Below are 9,042 nucleotides of genomic sequence, written 5' to 3' on the forward strand. Positions count from 1 at the left end.
GAACAAACATCTATGAGATGAACCCGATGCGCCAAAATGATCGCATAACCCTTGGCGGTAATGCTGTCTTGGTGAGTAACGTTTGGCCCATGGAATACCACGATGTGGCTGACCATCACCGAACTCCTGCCATGCTTCATTCTTGCGGCGTAAAGTCGGCCAGAAGTTGGAAACACAGTGAAACAAGACTCATCCGACCAAATGACATTTTTACACTGCTAGCTCGTCCAGGTCCTGTGGCTTCGGCACCACGTTTCCCTGTTACGAGCATTTGCATCACTAATGTGCGATTTTGGAATTGTTGTTCGGCGTGCAATTTCCAGCTTACGGAACTTATTGTTTTGGTGCTGATAGCGCTCTCGAGTGCGACATTCAGTTCTGCATTTCCGTTGACAACTGTCGTCTCCTTATTTTTCGTCACAATCCTCTTCAATGACTGTCTGCCACGAACGATCAACAAAAACTTCCGTCCGCTTGTGACTCAGCAGATGATGTTTTTCGGGCTTCCGTGTATGCGGTATTGATCTTCGAAACGGTGCCTCTTGAAACATAAGGCACTTCGGATACCTTGTTTACGAAAGTACCCACCATACGAGAACTAACAATTTGTTCACATTCGAATGGCATTACCGCGAAGGATTCAAATGGCTCTGAGCACTATGGGACTTAACATCTGAGGTCATCAGTCCCCTAGAACTTGGAACTACATAAACGTGCGGTTCTAGGCGCTTCAGTCTGGAACCGCGTGACCGCTACGGTCGCAGGTTCGAATCCTGCCTCGGGCATGGATGTGAGTGATGTCCTTAGGTTAGTTAGGTTGAATTAGTTCTAAGTTCTAGGGGACTGATGACCTTAGAAGTTAAGTCCCATAGTGCTCAGAGCCATTTGAACCATTTTGAACTACATAAACCTAACTAACCTAAGGATATCACACACATCCTTACCCGAGGCAGAATTCGATCCTGTGACCGTAGCGGTCGCGCGTTTCCAGACTGAAGGGCCTTGAAACGCTCTGCCACTGCGGCCGGCCGCCAAGGATTATGCGATCAGTTTCATAGATAACACTCGCAACTAGACAGATCATTTCTCTCACCAAAATTGGTACTTGCAACGCATTGAGGACACTGCACAGGTGCCGTCCGTAGTCAAGGACAACCGCCTAATCCTTCATGCTTGACTAGCATCTGCATTTATTTCTTGCTGTGATTCCATACGGTAGGTACGTCAAATAAGGCCGTAGTCTCCAGTGAGGTCAGAGTAGACTCTTCCCGAACAGGTCACGAAGGCCCAACGGTACCAACCGGCCGCCGTGTCAACCTTACCCCACAGGCGTCACTGGATGCTGATATGGAGGGCGTTGTTGTCAGCACACCGCTCTCCCGACAGTATGTCAGTTGCCGAGACCAGAGCTCCTCAGTTTGCCTCACAAGAGCTGAGTGCACACCTCTTGCCAACAGCGCTCGTCAGACCGGATGGTCACCCATCCAAGTGCTAGCCCAGCCCGACAGCGCTTAACTTCGGTGATCTGACGGGAGCCGGTGTTACCACTGCGGCAAGGCCGTTGGCCCAGTGTGGCCACCTTCCCCTTTATTTTGGAAATTTCCACTCAAATTCGTTGGATGGCAGCACCTACGTGACTGGAAATGGCGTCCCAGTGGCAAAAAGGAAGAAGAGGCGCCATGTTTCACGTTATTCCGTGGCAGACGTGAATCCTTGCGTTTGGAGGTTTTTGCTACGTTACTAAGGTATATTCTTTCTAAGCTGTGGAGTAATCAACGTTTGAGGCTGCTTCATGGACTGGTAGTTCTTTTGAAGCATATTAGTAATGGTTTTGAAACCTTTCAGTCATGTCAAGATGGGTTTGTTAGAAACGGCAGAAGCATGCGCGGGAAGGACGGATAGTTGCGTGTACACCAATAAAGCCATCCTGGTCTTATTACGGCCAGGCTGGCCTATTGGGCTCTCACGCCCGTTTTTCACCTCAGATGTTTCATTACCTGAATTTTTATTTGTTTATTTCGTTTCCTATGATTATTGTAGGTATCTTAGCCTGATGAAGCCAATCTAGCAGAAGGATGGAAAGTCAACGAACCTACCTCACAAGATCAATGTGAAACGCCTCCTGGAGTGGAACACTCGTCAACCCTTTCATCATCTGAGCGAAGTCCTTCACCGACATCTTAAAAACCCCGAAAGGAAGAAGAGGTGCTCCCAGAGAAGAAACAACTTTAAATTATGCGGGTCTCCTAGTAAACAAAAATTTGTTACAATGGAAACTACGAACGTCAATACAAGGACAACGGAGAAATTTATCAAGTATGTCCCTGCATCTCAAAAACGGATGTACCTACATTTAGGTATTGTTTCACCCGGACTGTGAACTTACTAAAAGATATGATTCGCAGTTCCCTCTCTACGGGACTATTGTTCATGAGCCTTGTTCGAAAACTCGTGCAAATGGCTCTAAGCACTATGGGACTTAACATCTGAGGTCATCAGTCCCCTAGACTTAGAACTACTTAAACGTAACTAACCTAAGGACATCACACATATGCATGCCCGAGGCAGGATTCGAACCTGCGACCGTAGCGTAGCGCCTAGAACCGCTCGGTCACATCGGCCGGCCATGAGCCTTGTGCCAGGATCGAAAAAAAGTGCATTGAAACCCATGCTGGTTTACCTACCTGGGAATATTTTTTCTGTCAATTTTTATCCATTCATTCGTCTATGTATTTTACGGCAAATATTAAAATGCGATGTGCCCACAGCAATCAAGCCTATTTTAGGCTAGCGAGAAAAGACGCAGAACATTAATTTTCTTATGTTTGTAAAAACTCCTATCGGATGTTTCATCTACCTAAACTAGTTCTTATGGTACGAAATCAACTTCACTTACTAGTTCCTTATTTCACCTGATCTATCTATCTTCGTTACCACTACATGTAATACTTCGGAGAAGCAATAAATTGTAGCAGAGCAAGCTGGACGCCGTAACATTGTCTACAAAGAAGAAGACGAGGTCAATAACTTCAAGGTTCGAAGAACTATCATCTAACAATCGAATATGTTACAATTTTTTTTTTTTTTTTTGGTATACAAAAAGTCATTAGTCTGACCGTCTGGAGTGTGAGTTGCTGATCTTAAATTAGCTGAGCCCCACGCTCCCGAGCGAACTCACTGTTGTTGCACCTATTGTGCGACGCCAGTAAATTAATCTTCTTACAATGTTTAATTAATCAGTATAAGAGACACTATTCTGAACTTATTTTGTGCTCTACTGTGATCTCTTACCGTCCAAGTCTCTCCTGAAAATATTAATTTTTGGTGGCTTTTCTTTTCATATGTAATAACGTTTTTTTGACAGCTTATTCAGAATTCACTGTCTCCAACCCAACCTTCCGTAGACATGACCTTGTTGGAGTGCATAGAGTGCCGTTATTAGGTATACCGCGTATCCCAAAAAGCCAATTTCAATGAGCAGAAAACGTTTTTTTTTTTTTCTTAGTGGCTCAAGAGCTATTTTGAAGGCATACGAAGTTTCAAGTTAATCGGCTTAGAAGTTTGCGGATGAAAAATATCGTCATATCTTAATGTGGCGCATGTACCTTATGTTTGTACCTGCAGATGTGTAGGACAACCGCATCGTGTGTACCAACAAAACTGTGTAAGTCAACATTAAGTGTACAGGTGGCCATAGGGGAACGAATCTTTGAACAAATGTACCGGTGCAGCATGAGGCACGTTCCGAAGGGAGCTCTGTTGTCTGCATTGTGTTAATTGTAGGACTCTTAGCAGTTACGATTGTTTTTGAGATAGGATGTTAATTAACAAGCATTGTAAACCGTAAAAGGTGCAACACTACTGAGGAATTCATTGAACATTACAATCGCAAGCTTATTTCTGGAAATTAGGAATGTTGGTGATCATCGACATTTACAAAACATCTACTGGTTAAATTCGAGAATTTGTGTGGATCGAGTGTCGTTCCGGCATCAAATGCAATGACAAAGCACATCGACAACGGAGAGATGCAAATAGCAGTGAAACAAATATAGACATAAAACTTCCAAACAATGATTAATCTCTGAAAATAAAACGACAAGCTGTTCTATCGTGGCATGAAGAATTGAACGAAAGTCAAAAAACAAGAGGTAAAAGCTATGCAAGTACGCAGCCATTCATACCAAGACAGTGATTGTAAATTCCACATGTTGAAGTAAAATAACAGTGTCTATTAAGAGAATGCGTCACAATCGTGGATGTTTCTCCACCCGTTTACACAACATTCGACGAAACCTTACTATCGATGTGGTGACGTAACAGTTGGTGACGTCAATCATATCGTACTCTCAATGTCATGACGGAACAATTAGTGATTTCAGTGCAACCCCCATGGGGAAGGCAGAGTCAAATGTTTAAAGTAGCTCTCACGAGTTGGTCGCTGCTAACCACTCTGCAATATCCCGTATCTTGGAGATGCCACCTGGAGTGCATATGATGCCATAGCTACGTTTATAGCACAAGAAGACATCAAAATCTAAAAGGAACGGTGGCCACTGAAGTTAATTCACGAACTGAGTTACCAACTGCAATACAAACGCGTGGCTAACTGTCAACTGTATCTAGTAGGCTAACAGATTACACATAACATTTTCATTTCCAATACAAATTTAGGTAATGTATTACCCAAAAATTTATGTATCACGAAGTTCAAATCTTACTTTGATGTATTATGTTGTTTTTCGTCCTTTTAATTTGTGGTGGCTAAATACTATGTATGCTAGATGCTAATAATAAATATTGAAATTATTAAAAATATGTATCGTTTTCCTTCTTTCTTTACTGTTTGAACACACAGCAGTGGAACAACAACGGACATCGTATTAAATGTACTTCACGAACTCCGCTTTGCATTATTGGAAAAATGCGTTTTACTTTATTTGCAAAGTAGAACAAGGGATTTGTAAAATGACTAGAATATTAATGTAGTTATTGTGTAGCTACAAGTCGATCATAGAACATGTATTTGCACAAATCAAAACTTATCTAAAAACACTCTTCAGATATTTTCCACCTTCATTTATTACAAATGGTTGATATGTTTATGCATAACATTGATAATTGCAGCAGTTCTGAAGTGTTTTTTGAAAGTGGAATGTTCAATTTTCCCAACTATGTTATCAATAGTTTCCAAAATCGATACATACGCAGACACACGTACATACACGACAAAGCGCAAAGAGATAAGCTGGTGGATTTTGCGGGGGAGCTATAGAGGCCAAGAAAGCAATTAGTGTTAACTATTAATCATATTAGCCCATGAACTCACAATCACTCTGAATATACATCTGATGCTGTATTTGTTAACTGAATCTACGTCAATAGTTTTCAAATGTGGTGCAAACAATGTCCAGATGCAAGTGTTCTGGAATATGACATTCACTCCACGAAAGTACCATATTGAGAATATTTGACTATCATAGAATATTCTATTTGGAGATTCCTGAAAGATTGTAGAATGAAGGCTTTCACGACCGGGTGACATGGCTGTTGATATACTTTCCGGGATGTGAGGTCGTGGTCCAAGAACTTTTCTGCTCCTTACGTTTCGTCCAGGACTGCGCTGGACTTCCTCAGAGGCGCTGCTCCGCTGAGTCTTGCCGAGTCCAGCGCAGTCCTGGACGAAACGTAAGGAGCAGAAAAGTTCTTGGACCACGACCTCACATCCCGGAAAGTATATCAACAGCCATTCCTGAAAGAGCTGCTCAAAGAAATAGAGCTTCACTGTGGTGCTTCATCATATTCCCTCGAAGAAAAAATAAAACGGTGCAACGTTATCATTGAAGAGAAGTTTCTTTCTGTAACCACCTCGCCGTCCTCTAGGCGCCATAGCTCAAAGCGCCTCACTTGTCATCGTCTGTCAAGGCTCGAAAGAACTGAAAGTATTGTGGTTGCTAGTTTTTATAAGACCTTCCAAACTGCCGATGGTTTGCGGTTCTCCTCTCCCCCACCATTGAAAATGGGTGGGAGGGATAGAAAGAAGTCCTGAGTTCTTCATCAGACACAGAACAAGCCCTGCGAACCTAGAGGTTCTTTCTTCTTAGCGAATAAATCCGTCTAGAGTATCTAATCCATATATTTAAGAATTGGCATATCGTCAAACTGAGGTATACGACATAATAAATGTGTAGACAGTTATTACGCCAAGATCACCTTATTTCACACTACGCGTCTCGATATTGGCATCTTCAGGCACTAACAGCTTCGTGATTATGTATAAAATCTCAAGTCACGCATTATGAACATCACGAAAGTGTATAAAATATATTAATTAATTATACATCATGTCAACATACGGTGAAACGCCCAGTATCTTTTACTATGTGACGACATGATGTATAATTCATAACATACTTTATAGTCCTTCAAGATGTTCCAAGTGCATGATTTGGTTCAAATGGCTCTGAGCACTATGCGACTTAACTTCTGAGGTCATCAGTCGCCTAGAACTTAGAACTAATTAAACTTAACTAACCTAAGGACATCACAAACATCCATGTCCGAGGCATGATTCGAACCTGCGATCGTAGCGGTCGCTCGGCTCCAGAATGTAGCGCCTAGAGCCGCACGGTCACTCCGGCCGGTGCATGACTTGAATTGTTATGTATCATGACGAAGCTGTAGTTAGATTAACCACATCCCACGATCGCAGTAAATTACCGCAACTGGTAATGTGAAAATGTAGTTATAAGGCGATCTTGACGAAATAAATTATTATATATACATTTATTTATTTATAATGGATTAAAAACTTGGAACCTGCAAAATGAAGTTCAGTGTTGACTGCAAATTAAATTTATGGTTAAATGAGGCTTTAAAGGTTATAGAAAACGGAACGAAATAGAACCTCTCAGCTAATAAACAGACTGTACTTTCCAGAATAAGGAATAGTAGAATTATCTGAAGAAACCAAAAAGGAAAGAAGCCTTTAACTACAGGAAGTAGTACTTCGAACTCTTAAGATCTTTGAATTTACAAAATGTTCCCCTGAACTCCTTTTCAAATATCGAAAGTGATGACGATACTGGAGCTGGAACTGAGAAGAGCGAAAAGTAATAATAATGACGAAACAGTTCACAAGTGAACAGTGCGATGTCAGTGTCCAGCTGGAGTAATGTTTCGGCAAACGACCACGTTGTCATCATCAGGTGCGTTGATGACTTACGCCGGGAGAAGTTGAAGAACAACAATAATACAAATCTTTTCTAAGAAACTGAGAAGTCACTGCGCTTGGCCCTTCTTCCACTCTACTTTTAAATCTAGGAACACTTGTTTCTACGTGTAAGACAGTCACGACTTGTCAGCATCGCTAGAGCGTCGTCTGTTGAGGATGTAAGGAGATAGAAAGGTGAAAGGCTGTCTGATTTGGGTGAGTGCAGGTTACCTGAGACGTGAAACTGTGCAGGCCTGCCTGTACAGTTGTAGCTTTACGTGAGCAGTCGTCATTAAGAAGTTGTAGGTGCACAGGACAATCGGTGAGTGAGTGTGTGTGCGTGTGTGTGTATGTGTGGAGTCACACGGAGGAGAACGGAGATAGAGTTTTTCTAGCTGTGCAGATGTAGCATGTGAGACATTCAAAAGTGGGCTATGCTAGTGTTTCAATTGTACAAATTTGTCGTGGGCGTAATGGCGTCCTTTGATTTTCAGATAAAAAAAACTCTACGATTAAAGCCTGAAGACCATGAGATGTTCACCAGCCGCCGTGTCATCATCTGCCATGAGATGACAGGCAGTTGCGATATGGAGAGATATGAGGTCAGCACACCACTCTGCCAGCCATTGTCGACTTGCAGACCTTGGAGCTGCTACTTCTCGTTGGTCTAGCTCCTCCGCTGTCACCAGGAGGCGGAGTACACCCAGTTCCACGTCCCCCGCCAAAGTTAAATCCTCGCAAAACTGGCAGTTGCACATGCTGACCACTCGTCCATGGAAGTGGCCGTTTTCCGGAGAGCATCTGGTTTGTGGAAATCAGGGATGTTCAATGATCGTCGATAATTACAAAATATCGATGTTGTGAACTTAAACATCGATGTATGGATTTCGATAAAAAGCTCTTGAAATGTAACATCGATGATAAAATGTTAACATCTAAAATATCCACTGTGTACGAGTATGTTGACAAACAACCAGGCTGCGTCTTACCACTGTCAGTAAATGGATGTCTTTTAAAATAATCTTTCTTGCTCTAAACATGTCTCATAACATTACTGTATTGGTTAAGGACACAGAAACAGCATTTGGAAGAAAATGTCATATACGACGTTTTGATTCAAAGATTTTTAGTTGCGGCCAGTGATTATTCTTAATTCCAAAACGATTGGACCATCTATGCAGAGCCGCAGTTATTATAGATGTGGCTGATGGATGTGGCTGTTAGCAGCCTTTGGGATTAGCTACTCGTGAAATTTGCGTAGAAAAGAATGTTGCAAGCAGTAAAGCGATCCCAGTGAATAGTATGGAGAGAATCTGAAGGGTAACATCATAACAGATTCAAAAAGCGCTTACCACGAACTAAAATCGTTAACATATTAGGCGCATCAGTGTTGCTCGATCATAAATTAATCCACACTTTCAAGATGCTTTAGCATGTTAGAAGGCAATGTGAACCATGAAGAACTAGCTTTCAGCTGCTGATATCACGGTCAGTGAGGATGAGCAACACGTTGATATATTACGGGAAAACAGAGGAAACAAATTCGATTTCTGGAGTGAATACAGTAAAATAGCATAAGAAAAGAATGATTTACAAAGTGGTACAGAAACGAATTTACCATTACAATTCACTTACCGTGTAACGCATCACTTTTCGTCTTAAACAACATCCATTAGGTATCATCATTGATACTTCCTCTCCAGTGCTACCAAAAATTGCACTCGAAGTATTTGAGCTGCATAGTTACGTAGTCAGCTTCCGAAAGACTGTTCTCAAAAGCATTAGATGCGGTCTTTCGACAGTGCTGTATACTTTACCCAGAAATGTTA

The 9,042-nt window shown here is 42.0% G+C and overlaps 1 pseudogene; it reads right to left on the minus strand.

Annotated features, from left to right (window-relative positions):
• Positions 1-1,448: 1,448 nt before the first annotated feature.
• On the minus strand, positions 1,449-1,566 carry LOC126238584 (5S ribosomal RNA; annotated as a pseudogene).
• Between the last annotated feature and the right edge of the window lie 7,476 nt (positions 1,567-9,042).

Source organism: Schistocerca nitens, chromosome 2 (assembly GCF_023898315.1).
Source record: "Schistocerca nitens isolate TAMUIC-IGC-003100 chromosome 2, iqSchNite1.1, whole genome shotgun sequence".
NCBI lineage: Eukaryota > Metazoa > Arthropoda > Insecta > Orthoptera > Acrididae > Schistocerca > Schistocerca nitens.